Source organism: Salvelinus fontinalis, chromosome 35 (assembly GCF_029448725.1).
Source record: "Salvelinus fontinalis isolate EN_2023a chromosome 35, ASM2944872v1, whole genome shotgun sequence".
Taxonomy (NCBI): domain Eukaryota; kingdom Metazoa; phylum Chordata; class Actinopteri; order Salmoniformes; family Salmonidae; genus Salvelinus; species Salvelinus fontinalis.
In genome coordinates this window covers 15192688-15215320 of record NC_074699.1, presented here as the reverse complement: position 1 = coordinate 15215320, position 22633 = coordinate 15192688, and the positions used below count along the sequence as shown (strand labels likewise).

The 22633-nt window shown below is 42.4% G+C and overlaps 1 protein-coding gene across 1 annotated transcript in view; it reads left to right on the top strand.

Annotated features, from left to right (window-relative positions):
• The first annotated feature begins 1137 nt into the window (after positions 1–1137).
• LOC129834358 (coiled-coil domain-containing protein 102A-like) overlaps positions 1138–22633 on the top strand; it is a 72473-nt gene continuing 50977 nt past the window's right edge. The window contains exon 1 of the mRNA XM_055899274.1: positions 1138–1293. The gene's annotated coding sequence lies outside the window, so the exon portion shown is untranslated. The remainder of the gene's footprint in view (positions 1294–22633) is intronic.

Sequence of the window (22633 nt, the reverse complement as noted above, 5' to 3'; positions counted from 1 at the left end):
AATCACCTCCCCAGTCAGCCTATTGTGCGTATTGGCATTCTTATTGCACTGTACAGCCTTACCTAATGATTGGGGATCAGTGAAATGGGTTATCAGCCTACTCAGTACCCAAGTGCTTTTTCCCCCCAAAGTCCTCAGAGTTATCAGGCTCCAAAACATCCACGTTGTATTATTTTTCCTCTGGAATAGTGTTCAATACAACATAGTAGGTTGACTGGTACAATAAATGTGTCTCAATTCACAGTGGTTTCAGAGTCCCGCAATAAGAGCTACGACGCTAATGTTCTCTGGGTGTCACTGAGTACACTGTCAATAATCCACAATCCATAGGGAAGGCTGTAAAGAGAAATAAGTATGCCCTCAATGCAATTCTAGTCTAATACGTCCAGTGTGATTTCAACATATTTTTGTCAAATTAACAAATGATTGCCTTTTGTTGATTCTATATAAGAACATTCCAACCTCGTTTTTGCATGATCTATTCAATTATGGCATCATTCCACTATTTGTATTGTTTGCATGACTTTCAGTGAAATACTTTTATTTTGAATGCAAACAGCAAATTCCACTATTGTGGCTATCTTCACATAGGTGTGTCCGACCACCATTAATCAAATAAGAACAGTCTTATAAATGATAAATGATAAGTATTTTAGATGATGACACTTAGCTAGATAGATAGCTAACTATAGCTACTGAAACAGATTATGTCGTTATTCTATGTTTTTTGGGGAATAACATTGTTTGCATCCATAAAGCTAGCTAGCTTTTTAATCTGCGCTCGTGCGGCAGCGGCACCGGCGCCAGACAAAACTGGACCAGCGTCATAGCATACGTATCCGTGCATCGTTGTGACATGAAATACGAGTGATAGTGTAATCAATGTGCAATAATTACGTCGATAATGAATGAACGTGTTCAATTATTATCTGACGGGCAGTCATATTCGTGTCCTGATTGGTGAACAATCTTATTTGACACGTCAGATAGTGTTATTTGACGTGTATATTTTTTGACAGCAAAAACACAAACGGCGTTCCATATTTAAGCAAATTCTCAAACTGTCAGTAGGCTAGATGGACGGTTTCAAAGCGTCGTCTTTGCCGCTGCCCTCATCTCCAAGTCCCACCCCTTTTCGCTTCCCCACTCGGTCAGCCATACCTCCAATTCCCAAGGAAAAATTCCTGTAGGGAGAATGACCGTAAGACTAGCGAAGAGAGGATAGCGACTTCTATCCAACAAATATCGCATCAAGTGGCATTTAGAATAAACTGAAATTGTGCCATTATAAAGGTATGTGCATATATGTATTTTATTCTGCAGAGGACAGCTAGTTTCACTTACAAGCCACAGCTTGCTTTCAACACTGGGGTATCAAATGACAGACAACACGGCAGAATTCCATGCAGGAAAGCCCAGTCTGATCCCTTTCTGTCCTTGTGTGTGCATAGATATTATTCAACATTCGTGAATAAATATAGTATGTTTGTCTGTATGTTGACTAACTTGACAATGTTGATACATTGTTACAAACCCATTATTGCTCGCTTTTACTACAGAATTACCACACCATGAAGTTGATGTAATGGAATTATTTTTTCGTCACTCCACCTAGATCGCTGGTAGTATTGTAGCTGTCAGGAGTTAATTCTTCTCTGTTTGAGTTGACCGACATTTCCACTGTGAAATGGCTTTGCTTATGAATTGAATTGACGCGTTTATAACTCGTTTGTAACGAGGCGCGTGTGTTACAATCTCACACCAAAGTTGTGATTGAAACTGTACCTCTTATCGAAGAAACAATCATGCTACATTACAGTATTTGCGACGACAATTTTAGAGGACTGTTGAATGATACCGTTGAATGATACTGAATAACAGGTTTGTGGAGTGACACGTTTTTTACATTCAGAGGTATCGTTCTTGGGGAATCCATCTGCTGAAAGTTTTGTGCCATCATTGTTGTCAAAGAAATCAGCATGGAAGTTAGTTTGTTCTACAGGACTGGAAATCTCTGCATGATCTTTTTCTAAATACACATTTTTGTCTAGACCTACTTTGTTGGAAATTCCATTGTTACATGGCTTGCATGCAACTTTTCCCTTCTTTGTAATTTTGTTTGTTTGTAATGAATGGGTGTTTCCCAGAAGATGATGCCAGCTCTGTAGCCTACTATTCTGTATAATCTTATTTTAGGGTACTGCATTACATGTTTTTTGTTTTTATATTTTCCATAAAACTGTGAAAGTGACATTGAATCAATGGGACATGCTTATTAGGGTTTGTTTTCATGTGAACTCCATTCCTCTTTCTATCTCCATGTATCTCTCTTCCTCTCTCTTTCATCTCTTTTCCCCTTCACAAAACATACCAAGCGGTTTTGATTGAATGGATATAGCCTTCAGGTTTTTAAAAACATAACATATTTTTTCCTTCAGGCTGGGTCTGGGTCTGGGTCTGGGTCTGGGTCTGGGTCTGGGCCATCTGCCTTTACACCCATCTTAAAAAACACACCCTTGGTCTTCCACTTCAAAACAGTGTTAACGTGAGGCCAGACAAGTTTTATTAAGCCCAGGTCACTCTCACATTTTCCACACTTGTAATAGCAACTCCAAGGCCACAGAAATTATTCTTCCACGATAAATCCCACCATTCTAAATTATAATGGTAGATTGTCATCTGTGCATATTGGTTTCCGTTTTAAAAATAGTTACAATAGAGAGCATTTAAATAAAATCTTGCGGTAAAGTGAAAATGGTTATATAGTACAGCCAGCCCAATAACTCTCACCATGTTCCCCTTTCTCCACCTCCACCTTTTTTTCATTATAATCTTGAGGCCTCTTGTCGCCCACAGATGTCATGATTTCTCTCTTTCTCCCCTTTATTCCGCTTCTTTTCTCAATGCTCCTGTCTTGACTAACCAGGCTTGGGGCTGAGTGAGACATGCTCACTGAAACCCTGGCCACTCTGGCTGTAGTCCACCCCAGTGATGTCCCTGTTTAGCCTACAATAGTCTGCCTACCTACTGGATGACTGTTGATGAAGATGACAAGAATGAGGATGATGGGGATGAGTCCAGCTGATCTTTTCTTTACAACCTTACTCCCCACATTCAGGCACATACCTCCCTAGCTACTTAATGGCTCCTTGATGCATCGGTCAGCTAAACAGACAGACCCAAATACTGAGAATTCACATCTCTAGTGGGTTTCTTCTCTCACTCACACACACACACACACACACGCACACGCACACGCACACGCACACGCACACGCACACATGCACACATGCAGATGGACAACGCCACCGTGTGTGGTTGTCATACCAACACCCCATTTTTAGGATGGCAGAGACCCATCTGCTTGTGTGCCACATGCATCAGACTGTGTGTCTGTGAACTGATATTCTGAATCTGTGTGTGTGTGTGTGTGTGTGTGTGTGTGTGTGTGTGTGTGTGTGTGTGTGTGTGTGTGTGTGTGTGTGTGTGTGTGTGTGTGTGTGTGTGCGTGCGTGCGTAATAACAATAACTACACAAGATTGATGTACCGCTTTTCTGAAAACCCAAAGACTCTTCGCTATATGTAGAGTAGACTATGCCTTTGGCTTTGAAAATACATCTCCTTTGTCTTAGTTCCTGTGTGGAATATCAACATCCTCCAATACCTCTCCACCCATCTCAACACTTACATAAACAATGTCAGACTATAACAATGGCTCATAGAGTACTGGTGGTTAAGTGTAGCATGGCCACTCTTTTAGTGAATGTCCAGGATAAATACTGGAGGCTATACTGTGTTTATTTCGGTGCAATCAAGTGCAATTGGTATGTAGCCTGCATGCCAAATTGACAGTGTACCTACAATCATCCTCACTAAATGCATTCCATTCCTCCACACCGAGCTCTTTACCCTCTCGTGGTGTTTGCTCTCCCCTCAAACCCCCTTCTCCATTCCCTTTGCTCTCTCTCTATCACTCGCTCTCTCTCCCCCCTACCTTCTCTCTCTCTAATACAGTTATTTGACTGACATGTTTTTGGGCTTTGAAGTCGAGTTGCTGTCAACAGGAGATCTATAAATATTGTTATTTATTCTCGACTGGAAGACGTGTCCAGAAGAAAAACAAGTGACCAATCAGAGCTGACGTCAGTAGACCTCTGTGGCACTGGGTGCAATAAGTAATGACTGTTAATACATGTTTAAGGAACCATTTCCTCTATCAGCTCTGCGCTGGTAAATTCATGGTCAGGGACAGAATGCATTGTATAATGTCAACAAACATGGTGTCACACATAGCTGGCAAATAGCTTAACATTAGCTGTTCTTAACCCATACAACGTTCAAAAAAAAAGTATTTTACACACATCATATGTGTTCATTACAATCTATGCAAGAATCGAAATGCATGATTTGTCACCAGTCCTTGAAAACATGTGAATAAAACAGTAAATACATTATGCTCCATACATACGGTATGCTACAGTAGAAACGACAACATGATATACAGATAATAAGGCACTTACTTTGATAGGAACACACACATGTCCAAAGTTATTAATTGTAAGGAAAACAACAATAAAGACAATGCTAGCGCCAGACAGAAAATGTGCCAGGGGGGAAAAATTTGTGCAAGACTGTGCACATGTCTGCATACTTGATTTGGGGAAACACTGGGGAAGTGTTTTGTCCTGCTCAGTAAAGCCTACAGTGTAACAGTGAAATGTGAATTTCACAAACTACTTCTATGTGAATTAATGTGGAGGTGGAACACACCTCAATTCAAACTTGTTAGAAAATCAAACGTAATAATACAAATTGCCAAGTTGAAACATAGCCTATAGATAATTAGCAGGCAGCGCGTGCCTTGGTTTGAGGGCAGCGCGGTCTTTCCTGTTGCGGAACAATCACATTTTGGAACAGTGAGTGCATTCTGACATCTCACGCATAAAGAAACTCACGCTGGGGAGAGATATTTGGAACTCACACTTGAAAAGGTTTATAGATAAGAGACAGTTCTTGTTTGCTTGTTGGTGTCCCAATCTCTCAATTGAATTGTCAGCCTTCTGCAGAGCTCACTCGTGACACACCACTGTGATAACGGATGATATGGCTGACACCCAGAGATCTGCATAGTGTTCAGTATGGCACCGTCACACAGGTTTAGATCTTATCTTGTATGTAGAGGATCTTGTATCAATAACCAGCATCCATCACTATTTTACTTGAGATCTTGAGACAGTTAGGGTTGGTTTGTGTCACTTGTTTTTGTCTGTCCAGTCTGTCCATGCTCTGAGCAGCTAGGTTGGTGAGCTGTTTACCCTTGGTGTCAGATTGAGACTTGTGGTTCTGATGAGGAGCTGTGATAAGACAGATGTCGATGATATCTCACAGTAGGACTGTGTCTATGAAAGCACTTAGTGTTAGCGTCTCTCTCCGTCTTCCTCTCGCTGTCTTTCTCATGTCTGTCTTTACTTCTCTGTCGTTCTCTCTCACTTTGTCTTTCTCTCCCTTTTCCTGTCTCTTTCTGTTTGTCGCTCTCTGTCTCCTCTATCTCTCTCTCTCTCTGTAGCTATGGCCAAACCTGGGAGAATGGAGAGAAGAAAATATTTTAGGATCTAGGAGGAATTTGCTGGCCTTTGCATAGTAATATATTTGTCCTATAATACACATGTACAAGTGTGTATTATACGCATGTGTGAATTGGAAATGTGTTTTTTGCGTATCAAATCCTCCAAGACACCCTCGGAGACTGCATATTTCACTGGAACAAAGTGGAAGAAGAACCTTGCTTGCCATGAACATGGCCTCAGGGGCACATGGCTCCTGTGAACGTTTTGATGACATAACATCAGCTGTTACAGAGAGTAGTGGATTGTTGAAATATTGCTCCTTTCTGAGTTTAAGCATTAAAAAGAATAGAGCATCACAACAGTTTAGAAAAAGCTCTGATTCAGTGGCTGTTGATGTGAACTCAGTTCTGCCTGCAAGTCTTTCGATGTGAATCTGACAGAATGTCTAAGTTTAGCTTTATATAAGGCGTTGTTATTACTGTTTGGCAGTAATGTTACATTTGAGCAAGGCATGGAATGCCTTTGGTCTTGTCTGTCAATGGGGCATCACTATCGGGCAATCTTGCTGTGGTTGCTGCCGTTAAAGCAGCCTTCTGTTTAATTCTAGCTTCTTTAACCCGAGTGTGTGACTTTAACGTTGTTTTCAGAGATTGTTATGTTGTTGTCCGGAGACCACAGGAAGGAGATGTGGGTGGAGCAGACAACAGAGTTGGGGAATTGACTGACCACCACTGACAAACACCCTATTTCCTTCCCTCTCCTTCCAACCTGGAAACAAGGTTGACTGCCCTCTCTCCAGGGAGGGGCCGTAATTCACCCTGTAGCCTTTTGGGTGGGACAAACAGACTGACATCATTGGACGGTCTATGCCTCTCTAAGCAGTCTGCCAGATGCACCAGAAGCAGCTGCTAGTGGCTTTAGGTTGAGAGGGACTGTGGCATGCTATGCGCTTCATTATTAGAGAAAGAGGCCCCTATTTACATCCACAGAGCGCAGACATCAGCCCTGGTTTGGTCTGTCAGTGGAACGAATGCTGAGGAGGACCAGGCCTCGGCTACATTAAAGAACCTAGCTCTGCTCTCCCTAATGTAATGCAGCCCAGATTCCATTGGGCGCTGTGTGTTTATGAGTGTGTTTGGTGTGTATTAAAGACACAAGTGTGTCATGCAAACCAAATGTAGGTACATGTCTGTAGTAGGTTAATAAAAGCATTGAAGTAAATCAAGTCTTAGGCAATCTGTGTTTCTGGATAATTTATTGAAATTTAATTTCCTTTCCTTAACTTTTCATTGGTGGAGGCCAAGACTGCCATCAGCCTTGACCAGACTCAATTTGGCGTCGATGTAGCCAAAAACGGTTGCTTTAATATGAGCTCATAAATGCTGGTATGCCTTATTTTATTGTCGTCCTGTTTCCTCTGTATGTGGTGATGAGAAGACCATGAGAAGGATTTATTTTGGTCTGCTGTCAGTTCTATGTTCCTATAGGTGCAATCACATGAAGGTCTCTGAAGCCTCCTCAGATTGCTGTGCAGGACTAGTTGATCTCAAAGCCAGTTACACAGAAATACCCACAGGTAGTCTGACCGCACTGACTGAATGGTCTTTGTTGTGATGTGGGGGAATGCCAACACATCCCGCCACCAACTGGGACAACATGTGAGTTATCATTTAAAGCAGGGGTGTCAAACTCATTCCACGGAGGGCCTAGTGTCTGCAGGTTTTTGGTTTTTCCTTTCAATAAAGCCCTAGACAACCAGGTGTGGGGAGTTCCTAACTAATTAGTGATGTTAATTCATCAATCAAGTACAAGGGAGGAGCGAAAACCCGCAGACACTCGGCCCTCCGTGGAATGAGTTTGACACCTGTGATTTAAAGTCTTAGACAATAACGCTGGTCAGCCTCTGTTGAGCTTCCTGGAGGTATTCTGTTTCCCTCTTTTGGCAGTTAGCGTCAAAGTAAAATCTTTCCTTCTGGGAGAGCCTATCACAATGTCTGATCCTGTAGTTTCTCTCCGTCCGCCCATGTGCAGACAGATTTAGAGAGCTTTAATGCTCAATTACTTCTGCCTTACAGCCGCCACCACTTACCCATGATGCCCGGCTAATAGGGGCGGGCCCCCTGTCAGAAATAGGACCCTCTATTTGATGAAAAGTAAGAACAAGTTACACAAGCTCTGCACAGTTGTTCTGCACAGCGTCAGCCATCTCTACCTATCGCTTTGTCTGGCAGAAAGCTGTGATTCATGCCTAAATAAAGTACAGTCAGATCAATAAAGGGAAGGTGCCTTAATCCATACTCTACAGCACAGCTTGTATCCTTTTACTGCAACTTAACACCTACTACTAACTGGACTGAGGATCTGTCCCCACCCCAGCGTTAGTGATTGTCTTTTACCCCACCCCACTGTGTTATAGCACTAGTGTGGACTCAATCCTGTGGTGAGGGGTTGGGCTTATTGCACTTAGCGGCAAAACGTATCCTGCTTGATGTTCCAGCCACAGTATTTACCATCCCATTGGATTTTTCCCCTTACTCCTTGACACTTGCCTCTAGTTAAACGAACTAACTGCGAGTCTCTATCTCTCGTTCTCTCTCTCGCTCTCTCTTGCTCTCCTTAACACCTGTCTGCCTAGGCAATTTATTGAGTTAACCTTTAAGTTGTGTGTAAATAATGGACAGCTTGTACACTCATCCACTTGGCTGATGTGTTCATGAGCACACTTCACACTGAGAGTGAAGAAACACTGAGACCGAAAGAAACACTGAGAACCATCCTGGGAGGTAAAGTCATCCCATAACTAATAATATTGTCTGCTCCATGGAGTGAGTTGGGGCTTTTATTTAATCATTCCTAACAGCATGTGAGGTGGTCCATTTCCAATTTTAATTAAACCGTGCAAGCTGAAATTGGGATATAGCAAATGATTCCTTATTGTGCTGGCATGCTTATCGATACTGTTGGAAAATAATGGGAAAAGAAATGCTGTTTTGGGGACAGGAATGATTAAGGGAAGGGGAGCTGAGAGGCATGGGGACAGATGGGAGGGCGTGGTGGTCTGATTGGTGGTGTTTTCCTCTGATTGAAACAGCAGGACTCCTCACTGAGCTGACAGGCCCTGCAGAGAGGAGCAGCTCCACTGAGGAGGAGAGGAGAAGCAGGATTCACTCTGTCAATCAGAATCTGCTCTAACCACTGTAGCCCCAGTAGTGACAGCAGAGAGGGAGGAGGAGGATGGGGAAGATAGTAGGAAGAATAGAGGAGCAGTACGAGTGGACAAGGAAAGGGATTGCGGTGATGGTAGAAGAGAGGAGAAAATGACTAAAGGGGGAGGGTGGATATATTGGGGTGTTTCTGTTACATCTCCTGACAAAAGATCTTTGAACCTATTGTGACTGGTGTCTTCTCCCTACACCCTCAGCTTCGTTCAAAAAAACGTCCTAATCCTGCTGGGTCATTTTAGTGCTTGTAGGAGATGCCTGTAAGGGGGGTTAAATCGTCTCATCCCCCAGCCCACAGGACAGATCTGAGCCTTGTGTCACTCTGCTCCAACAAGGAAGCAACCTAACAACAGACCAGATGGCCTTTACAACCAACTTTATGTGTGTTTCTGTTTGAGTTTATATGGGTGAAATGCTCCTCCCTCTCTAGCCCCTAATCCCAGACAGTTTGACCCCAGTAATGGGTAGAGATAAATTGAGGTTTGTACTGCGGCATTAACCTGCCAGGTCAGTATTCGACATCCATCCCTGTCTGAGGGCGTCAGGACGTGGAAACTGGCCTCTAGGGCAACAGTGTGCTCTGTTACCTTCAAGTAGGTTTCGGTTCTGATAGGGCATTTGGATAAGGCATACAACTAGAAACAGGCAGATTGCCTCCGATTCAAAAGGTTTCACGTTCGAATCCAGCGGTAGAAAGTTGTTTTTGAGATTTTAGTCTATCCCAAACCTTAACCATTAACTTAACCATTCGGAGTTAATACCTAACCTTAATCCTAACTGTAAAGAGTATGCAGAAATTGCCCATCAAAATGAATTAATTTGTTTCACGCTTTGAAGCTCATACCCTGCAGTCAGATGTGATGTACTCTTAGCTTAGGAGCTGTAACACAGGGTTGAAAGATATATACTCTCACCAAGCAGCAGAGAGCAGGCAGTGAAACAGGCAGTCAAATAGTATCTCTCCAGCCCTCCATCACTTCCTGGCCTGCCTGGGCTCTGGGGTGGCTGCTGAATAAATTATGGCTATTTAATAGTGCAGAGCCACTCTAGACTCTGGACACTCAGTCAGCAAGGCCACTATGCTGAACACAGCACATCATCGCAACAACACAGGCGACAGGTAACTTAGCGGTTAGAGCGTTGGGCCAGTAACGGAAAGATCGCTACTTTGAATCCCCGAGCTGACAAGGTATAAAATCTGTCGCTATGGCCTGGAGCAAGCCACATGGCCTTAATTGCTCCAGGGTCTGGCTGGTTGTGACCACACTCTCTAAGGGTGTCTCGTGGGGAGTTGGGATACGCAAAATACACATTTCCAATTCACACCTGTGTAATACATTCTTGTACATGTGTGAAATAGGACAAATATATGTACCTCAAATCATTATTACATATCAGTGAAGCCTTTAAAATATGTTCAATATGTGTGTCGTGTTGCGTACATTGTATGTGTGCATTTGTTTATGCTGACATGTATAGGTGTGTGGTAACCAATCCTCTAAACGAGTAGACACTTTTAATTGATTGTAAGGGATTGTAGTCATGTACAGTGGCACTTTTAAGGTGTCCAAAGCCCATTGCAATGCAATTACGTCTCACCTCATCCTCATCCCACTTCCAAGTCTGGAAAAAATCCCACACACATTCCTCTGACTGCAGTTGTACTGTTTTAATTAGATCTAGTTTATATCCTGCTGCCTGTAGATTTAGCTGGGATTCTGCTCCAGTTCAGCTCTACTGCCTTTTGCTCTTTGATCACATCAATGAGACTTTTAATGTGGGCGACTGTCATAGGGATTCCTGTTAGTAGTCACAGGGACCTGCGACCTCGGTCTGTGAGTCATTCTTTGGTATTTGTTTATTTGTGTTTTATAAAAATATAAAAAATCACCTTTATTTAACCAGGTAGGCAAGTTGAGAACAAGTTCTCATTTACAACTGCGGCCTGGCCAAGATAAAGCAAAGCAGTTCGACACATACAACAACACAGAGTTACACATGGAGTAAGACAAACATATAGTCAATAATACAGTAGAAAAATATGTCTATATACAATGTGAGCAAATGAGGTGAGATAAGGGAGGTAAAGGCAATAAATCGGCCATGGTGGCGAAGTAAATACAATATAGCATGTAAAACACTGGAATGGTAGATTTGCAGTAGATGAATGTGCAAAGTAGAAATACTGGGGTGCAAAGGAGCAAAATAAATAAATACAGTAGGGGAAGCGGTAGTTGTTTGGGCTATTTATAGATGGGCTATGTACAGGTGCAGTGATCTGTGAGCTGTTCTGACAGCTAGTGCTTAAAGCTATTGAGGGAGATTCGTGTTTCCAGTTTCAGAGATTTTTGTAGTTTGTTCCAGTCATTGGCAGCAGAGAACTGTAAGGAGAGGCGGCCAAAGGAGGAGTTGGCTTTGGGGGTGACCAGTGAGATATACCTGCTGGAGCGCGTGCTTACGGGTGGGTGCTGCTATGGTGACCAGTGAGCTGAGATAAGGGGGGACTTTACCTAGCAGGGTCTTGTAGATGACCTGGAGCCAGTGGGTTTGGCGACGAGTATGAAGCGAGGGCCAGCCAATGAGAGCATACAGGTCACAGTGGTGAGTAGTATATGGGGCATTGGGGACAAAACGGATGGCACTGTGACAGACTGCATCCAATTTATTGTGTAGGGTATTGGAGGCTATTTTGAAAATGACATCGCCGAAGTCAAGGATCGGTAGGATGGTCAGTTTTACGAGGGTATGTTTGGCAGCATGAGTGAAGGATGCTTTGTTGCGAAATAGGAAGCCAATTCAAGATCTAACTTTGGATTGGAGATGTTTGACGTGAGTCTGGAAGGAGAGTTTACAGTCTAACCAGACACCTAGGTATTTGTTGTTGTCCACATATTCTAAGTCAGAACCGTCCAGAGTAGTGATGCTGGACGGGCGGGCAAGTGCAGGCAGCGATCGGTTGAAGAGCATGCATTTAGTTTTACTAGTCTTAATTTAAATGCAGTTGGAGGCCATGGAAGGAGAGTTGTATGGCATTGAAGCTCGTCTGGAGGTTTGTTAACACAGTGTCCAAATAAGGGCCAGAAGTATACAGAATGGTGTCGTCTGCGTAGAGGTGGATCAGAGACTCACCAGCAGCAAGAGTGACATCATTGATGTATACAGAGAAGACAGTCGGCCCAAGAATTGAACCCTGTGGCACCCCCATAGAGACTGCCAGAGGCCCAGACAACAGGCCCTCCGATTTGACACACTAAACTCTATCAGAGAAGTAGTTGGTGAACCAGGCGAGGCAATCATTTGAGAAACCAAGGCTGTTGAGTCTGCCGATGAGGATGTGGTGATTGACAGAGTCGAAAGCCTTGGCCAGGTCAATGAATACGGCTGCACAGTATTGTTTCTTATCGATGGCGGTTAAGATATCGTTTAGGACCTTAAGCGTGGCTGAGGTGCACCCATGACCAGCTCTGAAACAAGATTGCATAGCGGAGAAGGTACAGTGGGATTCGAAATGGTCGGTAATCTGTTTGTTAACTTGGTTTTCGAAGGCCTTAGAAGGGTAGGATAGATATAGGTCTGTAGCAGTTTGGGTCAAGATTGTCCCTCCCTTTTGAATTGGGGTATGACCGCAGCTGCCTTCCAATCTTTGGGGATCTCAGACGACACGAAAGAGAGGTTGAACAGGCTAGTAATAGGGGTTGCAACAATTTCGGCAGATAGTTTCAGAAAGAAAGGGTCCAGATTGTCTAGCCCGGCTGATTTGTAGGGGTGCAGATTTTGCAGCTCTTTCAGAACATCAGCTGACTGAATTTGGGAGAAGGATAAATGGGGAAGGCTTGGGCGAGTTGCTGTGGGGGGTGCAGTGCTGTTGACCGGGATAGGGGTAGCCAGGTGGAAAGCATGGCCAGCCGTAGAAAAATGCTTATTGAAATTCTCAATTATAGTGGATTTATCGGTGGTGACAGATCCTATCCTCAGTGCAGTGGGCATCTGGGAGTAGGTGCTCTTATTCTGGACTTTACAGTGTCCCAGAACTTTTTTGAGTTTGTGTTGCAGGAAGCAAATTTCTGCTTGAAAAAGCTAGCCTTGGCTTTTCTAACTGCCTGTGTATATTGGTTTCTAACTTCCCTGAAAAGTTGCATATCACGGGGGCTGTTTCGATGCTAATGCAGAACGCCACAGGATGTTTTTGTGTTGGTTAACCTATCTGACTCCGGTGTTCCGCTAGCGGAACTCCTCCCATATTCCACTGAAAAGGCAGAGCGCGAAATTCAAAAAATATTTTTTTGAAATATTTAACTTTCACACATTAACAAGTCCAATACAGCAAATGAAAGATACACATCTTGTGAATCCATTCAACATGTCCGATTTTTAAAATGTTTTACAGCGAAAACAGCACGTATATTTATGTTAGCTCACCACCAAATACAAAGAAGGACAGACATTTTTCACAGCACAGGTAGCATGCACAAAGCCAACCTAACTAACCAAGAACCAACCAAACTAACCAAGAAACAACTTAATCAGATGACAGTCTTATAACATGTTACACAATAAATCTATGTTTTGTTCGAAAAATGTGCATATTTGAGGTATAAATCAGTTTTACATTGCAGCTACCATCAGAGCTACCGTCAAAAATAGCACCGAAGCAGCCAGAGCAATTATAGAGACCAACATGTATTACCTAATTACTCATCATAAAACATTTCTTAAAAATACACAGCGTACAGTAATTGAAAGACACAGACCTTGTAAATCCAGACAATATTTCCGATTGTCTAAGTGTTTTACAACGAAAACATAATATAGCATTATATTAGCTTACTACAATAGCCTACCACACGGCCGCATTCATTCATCAAGGCACGTTAGCGATAGCAATAGGCACGTTAGCGTTAGCGAATAAACCAGCAAAAGATATTAAATTTCACTAACCTTCATAAACCTTCCTCAGATGACAGTCCTATAACATCAGGTTATACATACACTTATGTTTTGTTCGAAAATGTGCATATTTAGAGCTGAAATCCGTGGATATACAACGTAGCATAACGTAGCATAACGTGCTAACGTAGCATCTTTTCCCCAGAATGTGCGGATATTTCTATTAGACTCTCACCTATTCTGACCAAATAGCTATTCATAAACATTACAAAAAAATACATGTTGTATAGGAAACGATAGATCCATTAGTTCTTAATGCAATCGCAGTGTTAGAATTCTAAAAATATCTTCATTACGACATAAGACTTAGTTATGGTAAGGGAATAACCAAAACCTGAGCGCAAAGCTACTAGTACACAGTTCGACAGATATATGAAATAGCATCACAAAATGGTTCCTACTTTTGCTGATCTTCTATCAGAATGTTGTACCTTTGGTCCTTTGTCCAGAAGCGTCTTTGTTTGGATTCAGAACGTGCTTTTTCCCTCTTGAATTAGCAAGCACACTGGCCATGCGGCGCTAAGCTCTCCAACCTCAACAAAGTCAAACAACGCAACACAACTAACGTCCCGAATAAATTTCAATAATCTAATGAAACTATATTGAAAAAACATACTTTAGGATGATATTGTAACATGTATCAAATAAAATCAAAGCCGGAGATCATATTCGCCCATAACGACCGGTTTCCAGTAGGCAATAACAGGTCCCGACACGCGCCTTGCAGAAAACAGAAAATTGGGGACACGTTGTTCCAAGAGGGCTTATTCAACGTCAGACAGAGATAATCAACTCCTTTTTCCTCTCACTTCCTCTTGACATCCGGGTGAGGGTGTATGACGTGTACGTATAGCCATACCTATAATGCCCATTTATAGGCAGTCACTTGAACAGAACATAGATTTCAGACTTTCCACTTCCTGGTCACAAAGTGTGCTGCCAAATGAGTTCTGTTTTACCCACAGACAAAATTCCAACGGTTTTAGAAACTAGAGAGTGTTTTCTATCCAATAAAATTAATAATATGCATATTGTACGAGCAAGAATTGAGTACGAGGCCGTTTAAATTGGAGACGTTTTTCCCCAAAAGTGAAAACAGCACCCCCTGTCCTCATCAGGTTTAAGGGCAGTCAGGTCTGGAGAGAACCAAGGGCTATATCTGTTCCTTGTTCTACATTTTTTGAATGAGACATGCTTATTTAAGATGGTGAGCAAGGCATTTAAAAAAATAACCAGGCATCCTCTACTGACGGGATGAGGTCAATATCCTTCCAGGATACCCGGGCCAGGTCGATTAGAAAGGCCTGCGCACTGAAGTGTTTTGACAGTGACCGCTGACCCATTACGCATGCAGGCAATGAGGCAGTGATCGCTGAGATCTTGGTTGAAAACAGCAGAGGTGTATTTGGAGGGCAAGTTGGTTAGGATGATATCTATGAGGGTGCCCGTGTTTACGGCTTTGGGGTTGTACCTGGTAGGTTCATTGATAATTTGTGTGAGATTGAGGGCATCAAGCTTAGATTGTAGGATGGCCGGGGTGTTAAGCATGTCCCAGTTTAGGTCACCTAGCAGCACGAGCTCTGAAGATAGATAGGGGGCAATCAGTTCACATATGGTGTCCAGAGCACAGCTGGGGGCAGAGGGTGGTCTATAGTAAGCGGCAACGGTGAGAGACTTGTTTTTAGAGAGGTGGATTTTTAAAAGTAGAAGTTCAAATTGTTTGGGTACAGACCTGGATAGTAGGACATAACTCTGTAGACTATCTCTGCAGTAGATTTAAACACCGCCCCCTTTGGTCGTTCTATCTTGTCTGAAAATGTTGTAGTTAGGGATGGAGATTTCAGAGTTTTTGGTGGTCTTCCTAAGCCAGGATTCAGACACGTCTAGGACATCCGGGTTGGCAGAGTGTGCTAAAGCAGTGAATAAAACAAACTTAGGGAGGAGGTTTCTAATGTTAACATGCATGAAACCAAGGCTATTACTGTTACAGAAGTCATCAAAAGAGAGCGCCTGGGGAATAGGAGTGGAGCTAGGCACTGCAGAGCCTGGATTCACCTCTACATCGCTAGAGGAACAGATGAGGAGTAGGATAAGGGTATGGCTAAAAGCTATGAGAATTGGTCGTCTAGTACGTCCGGAACAGAGAGTTAAAGGAGCAGGTTTCTGGGGGCGATAAAATAGCTTCACGATATAATGTACAGACAAAGGTATGGTAGGATGTGAATACAGTGGAGGTAAACCTAGGCATTGAGTGATGATGAGAGAGATATTGTCTCTAGAAACATCATTGAAACCTGGTGTTTTCATCGCATGTGTGGGTGGTGGGACTGAAAGGTTGGATAAGGTATAATGAGCAGGGCTAGAGGCTCTACAGTGAAATAAGCCAATAAACACTAACCAGAACAGCTATGGACAAGACATATTGACATTAAGGAGAGGCATGCTTAGCTGAGTGATCATAAGGGTCCCGTGAGTAGTGAGGTTGGTTGAGGTCACGGCGATTCAGACAGCTAGCCGGGCCATGGGTAGCAAGCTGGCAGAAGATGGAGGTCTGTTTTTAGCCACCTCGTGCATTTCCGTCGGTAGATTAGTGGGATTCCGTGTGGTAGAGGGTACCAATCCAATTGGCAAAATAGTTATAGTTATAGTGGCCTAAGAAAATTGTCCGATAGACCTATTCAGATAGCAGCCAATATGCTGAAGGCAGCTAACGATTAGCGGGCCGCAGTTAGCAGATGGGTGTTCAGGTTACGTCGCGACGGAGGTACCAGTTGAATAACTCCCTCAGGCAGATAACGTCGGTAGTCCAGTCGTGAAGGCCTGGTGGGGCTCCGCAACGGCAGTAAAAAGGGTCCGGATAGGTGATTGTAACCCAGGAGTGGCTGATGGAACTCTTCAGCTGGCTAGCTTCGGAATAATTGGTGTTTTCTCCGGGACCGACGTTAGCCAATAGTCACTCGGATAGCAGCTAGCTAGCTGCAAGATCCAGGTGTAAATGTCCAGAGCTTGCGGTAGAAATCCGAGGATATGGAGAGAAAATAGGTCCGGTCTGCTCTGGTCTGAGTCGCGTTGTACAAAACTGCCGATAGCTTTTTGAGCTAAAGGATAGCTGATGACCGCCAACCGTGGTTAGCTGAATACTAACGTTAGCCAGTGAACTGGCTAACTTCTGGCTAGCTTCTGTTGTGCATTTCAGATTTGAGGTGAATAATACTTAAAAAAAAAAAAAAAGATTGACACCACAAATTGGTGAGGCGGGTTGCAGGAGAGTGTTTTGAAGTAGAGTTTTTAGAAAAAATATATTAAAAAGATATGCGAAGAAAATATGTAAATATATATATACACGGGACACGACAAGACGAGGACAAAGGACGTCTGACTGCTACGCCATCTTGGGTTCATGTGTTTGCATGTGGGATGAGTGTTGGTTTGTGTTTGTTTAAAAAAAAATCTTCCAAATGACCTCCATCCACTAATGTTTGGGCTTTGGAATTTCATGGAGCTTTGTGATCCTGCTTTTATTCATTTTGTTATGGCTGTCCAGTGTCCATTTCCTCTCCTTCAAGTCATCTTCTCTCTGATCTTGTCCCTGAATGTGGTGTGACTAAAGCATCTTTGTGGGGGCTGAGGTTTGAGGGAAAATGTGAAATGAACATTTCACACTTCCCACCCCAACAGTTTAGGGACGGGGTTAGAATGTCAACATCGATGACCAAATCTCATGTCATCTTCTGCAGTAATAGGGTGTGGTTTATGTGCGCACTTGTTTGTGCGTGCGTGCATGTGCGTAGGTGTCTGGTGTAGAGGTCAAGTTTTCATACCAATCGGAAATCGGTATTTTTGGGCGCCTATTTGCCGATTTTTTTTATTTAAAAAAAAATCTTTTAATTAAAAAATAAATAATTTACACCTTTATTTAATCTTTATTTAACTAGGCAAGTCAGTTAAGAACACATTCTTATTTTCAATGACGGCCTGAACGTTCTACCTCGACAGATTTTTAACCTTGTCAGCTCGGGGGATCCAATCTTGCAACCTTACAGTTAACTAGTCCAATGCTCTAACACTGATTACATTGCACTCCACGAGGAGCCTGCCGGTGCCGCGAATGCAGTAAGCTAAGGTAAATTGCTAGCTAGCATTAAACTTATCTTATAAAAAACAATCAATCAATGACTGTCATTGCTCCAATGTGTACTTAACCATAAACATCAATGCCTTTCTTAAAATCAATACACAAGTATATATTTTTAAACCTGCATATTTAGCTAAAAGAAATCCAGGTTAGCAGGCAATATTAACCAGGTGAAATTGTGTAATTTCTCTTGCGTTCATTGCACGCAGAGTCAGGGTATATGCAACAGTTTGGGCCGCCTGGCTCTTTGCGAACTAATTTGCCAGAATTTTACGTAATTATGACATAACATTGAAGGTTGTGCAATGTAACAGGAATATTTAGACTCATGGATGCCACCCGTTAGATAAAATACGGAACGGAATAAACGTTTTGTTTTCGAGGTGATAGTTTCCGGATTAGTCAAAGGTATATGGTTTAGAGAGAAAAAGTCGACGTGTTATAATTCCTGTAATAGCTTGCGGCTGAACTTGAAAGGGGTTCCTTCGTTATTTTACTGTTCATGTCTTCCATAGAGAATGTCTTGATCTACTTCAAATAAGGTCTGTGTTTCGTGCAGGCTTAAACCGCCTCGACGTTTTGATACCCGTGTAAATCTCACTAGGATAAGGTAACGTTTGTCAACATATTTTCATAAATCCACTCTACAAAAAAAATGATCTTTGCTTATATTTAGCCAATATTGATCAGAGTTACCTTGTTCTATGGATATCTACACAGTTATAAAATTGGGAAGGTAGTGTAAACCTACACGAAACACAGACCTTATTTTAAGTGAATCTAAAAATATCCTATGGAATAAATGAAGGAACCGCTTTTCAGATTTTGCTAGAAGGTGTCATGGGAATTATGACTCGCACTTTGGTCGTCATTTCTTACCATGCCCATTATTAAAATAGGATTTCCTGCATATAGAAATTACAGTTTTTGTTTTCAACATTCATCACAGGTAACTTAAACTCTATTTTTATTCAAACAGTTGAGAGTATTTGTCTCCTAAGCAGACTCTTCAGTATAATTGTCACTTCAGAGCTGTGTGTGTGTGTGTATTTATGTATTATTTTAAGTTAAAATAAAAGTGTTCATTGTTCATTCAGTATTGTTGCAATTGTCATTATTACAAAAATGTGTGTGTGTGTGTATGATATATATATAACAATTTTTTTTATTTTTATAAATTGGCCGATTAATCGGTATCGGCTTTTTTTGTCCTCCAATAATCGGTATCGGTATCGGCGTTGAAAAATCATAATCGGTCGACCTCTAGTCAGGTGTGTGTGTGATGCATGACATATATTTTTTACAAGCATATGTGCGGGTCTAGGTTTCTGTGCATGAGGACAGGATGCTAGTGAGTCATGGTTCAGGAATGCAGTGTATTATACATGGTAGACCCAGAACCCACTGCAGCCACGACACCTACACTCTTTAGTAAAAAAGGTTCCAAAAGGGTTCTTTGACTTTCCCCATCGGATAACCCTTTTTGGTTTCTGATTGATACCTTTTGGGTTCCATGTAGAACTATCTGTGGAAAGGGTTCTACCTGGAACCAAAAAGGGTTCTTCAAAGGATTCTCCTATGGGGACAGCCGAAGAACCCTTTTAGGTTCTAGATTTTTTCTAATAGTGTAGGTCCACATGGAACACGACTCTTCCTATTTTTGTGCAGTGTCAGACAGAGGGAAACTAGAATGAACTGTGTGGGTTTAGATGAGTTAGGCCCCATGCCATAGATGACGAGACACACATTGAGTTAGATGTGTAACCATAGAAACAAGCTTCAAAAATGTTATTTTGAGGTTAAGAAGACTGACAGTTTTTTACTCTGTCTGACTAGGGTTTCCATTGGCGATGGACGTTGCGTATTAGACCAGGGCTCAGAGGGTACTAACCAATTTCTGTGTCTGGATGTAAATGACAGATTCTCAATTGCTATGTCTGTCACCCATTTTTCATCGATTACCATGTCAATACCACAGCTGGCACTATAAATAGGGAATGGTTAGCTAGTATAAGATGTCTTTAGCCTAGATTCAATCAGATCGAGCGTTAAGCGGCGATAGGAGACACCTGCATAGCGGATGTTTTGGCGGTGTCAGAAGTGGAACTGCCCTGGAGCAGTCAAATTGGTGAGCCGCTGCTCTTGCATCATTGTCACGAAGCCCCACTTGGCTTTACAACAGCGGTTCCCAAACTAGGGGTTGCGACCCCATGTGGGGTCACCTGATATGAAAATCGGGTCTCGGGGGAATTTTCAATATCCTGAAAAAATGTATTTACCAAAAAGAAAATATATATTATAATATTGTCATTGAAATGTGGTTAACCTTAAAAATCGAAATTAAGATGATTCAAATCTAAAAGATAGAATTCAACTAGAGGGCACCCTTAGATCATTGGAAAAGGTGGCACTTGACCGTTGCACTTGAATCATTCCCATGATGAATGGCTAGGCTCGCTATGCTATGAAACCACACACTATTGCAGAGACTTTGATATTACCGGCCACAGTTGATATGGTGAAAACAATGTGTGGCGAGGCAGAGGCACAGAAACTCACATCAATACCTTTGTCAGATAACACTGTTAAACAAATAATTGATGTTATTGCTAGCAATCAAGAGGAAACACTGACTGAATGACTTAAGTAACTGTTAGGCCGAGATACTCATTGTATGATACACCAAGAGCAACTGGCCGGCAAAAGAGCTGAGCACAGAACTCGGAGATATACTGCAGCAGGTAACTTCGATTGTAAACTACATCAAACCACATCCACTGCGCGCACGCCTGTTCGCCAAACTATGTGCAGATCTAAGATTAGAGCATAACAATGTTCTATTTCACACCAAGGCATGGTGGTTATCGAGGAAAACATTTTTGGAGTTTTGGTTCATATCTCAAAGGGAATACCCTGCCGTCTCCCTCTGGAGCATTAATGCCACGTTCAAAACAACTGGGAATTAGAAACTGGAAACCTGGAAATCTCAGACTTCAGATTTCAGTGCGTTCAAGACAACTGGGAACTCTGAAAAAAACGAGCTCCAACTGGGATTTTTTCTAAACAGTCATTCAGCTCAGAATTCCAACTCGGGAACTTAGGTCTCTTTCTAGAGCTCCGACTTTCCGACCTGAAGATCACTGATGTTATGATTTGGCCTCCTATTTTTCCAAGTGGTCTTGAAGCACCATAAAACTCATGGTACCCTTAGCCAGCTCATACACTATATATGCAAAGCATGTAGACACCCTTTCAAATGAGTGGATTCGGCTATTTCAGCCACATCCATTGCTGACAGGTGTATAAATCGAGCACACAGCCATGCAATCTCCATAGAAAAACATTGGCAGTAGAATGGCCTTACTGAAGAGCTCAGTGACTTTCAACGTGGCACTGTCATAGGATGTCACCTTTCTAACAAGTCAGTTCGTCAAATTTCTGCTCTACTAGAACTGCAAGTGCTGTTATTGTGAAGTGGAAACCTCTAGGAGCAACAACGACTTAGCCGCAAAGTGGTAGGCCACACAATCTCACAGAACGGGACCGTCGAGTGCTGAAGCGCATATCGCGTAAAAATCGTAAAATCGTCTGTCCTCGGTTGCAACACTCACTACCAAGTTCCAAACTGCCTCTGGAAGCATTGTCAGCACAATAACTGTTCTTCGGGAGCTTCATGGAATTGGTTTCCATGGCCTAAGATCACCATGCACAATGCCAAGCGTCGGCGAGGAGGAATAATGGTCTGCACGATTTTGTGCTTCCAACTTTGTAGCAACAGTTTGGAGAAGGCCCTTTCCTGTTTCAGCATGACAATGCCCCCTGTGCATAAAACGAGGTCACTACAGAAATGGTTTGTTGAGATCGGTGTGGAAGAACTTGACTGGCCTGCACAGAGCCCTGACCTCAACACCATTGAACACCTTTGGGATGAATTGGAACGCCGACTGTGAGCCAGGCCTAATCGCCCAACATCAGTGCCTGACGTCACTAATGCTCTTGTGGCTGAATGGAAGCAAGTCCCCACAGCAATGTTACAACATCTAGTGGAAAGCCTTCCCAGAAGAGTGGAGGTTGTTATAGCAGCAAAGGGTGGACCAACTCCATATTAATACCAATGGTTTTGGAATGAGATATTTGATTAGTTGCTGTCCACATACTTTTAGTAATGTAGTGTATCTGTGTGAAGATGTATTCAGTGCTCTCGTCTGCATTAAAACCAAATATCGATCCAAGTTGGATTTGACAGTAGAGATGAGGTGCGCAGTGTCAACCACGCCCCCTGACTTTGAGAAGCTCCGATGTGATATGCATTAAGCACACCCATTTCATTAGTGGTGGTGAAAGAAGATACATTATGTCAGTCTAATTTGCAATTGACTGTCATAGCCCCACATGAAAAATATGTAATGGTGAGTTGAGAAGACAATCAGAAATACTGTTAGAATGTTTTTCAATTGACTGCCATAGCCCCAAATAAAGAAGTTACCATTGGCTGTTAATTCCATCATTTTTTTCACATGGTTGGGCTCGTGATAATTTTCAGATATCAAAATGGGGTAATGGGCCAAAAAAGTTTGGGAACCCCTAACTTAGAAATGCAGAAAGAGAAAGGGTAGGCTATATAGAAATAATGACGCTCAAATTGAAAAATCATTAAACAAAATAATGAGGATTTTTATCATCATAATGGAGGTGTGGATTACATCTCACATTCCAGTGTTCCAACTTGTAAACAAGGCTGCATGGGATTTGTGTTAATGTC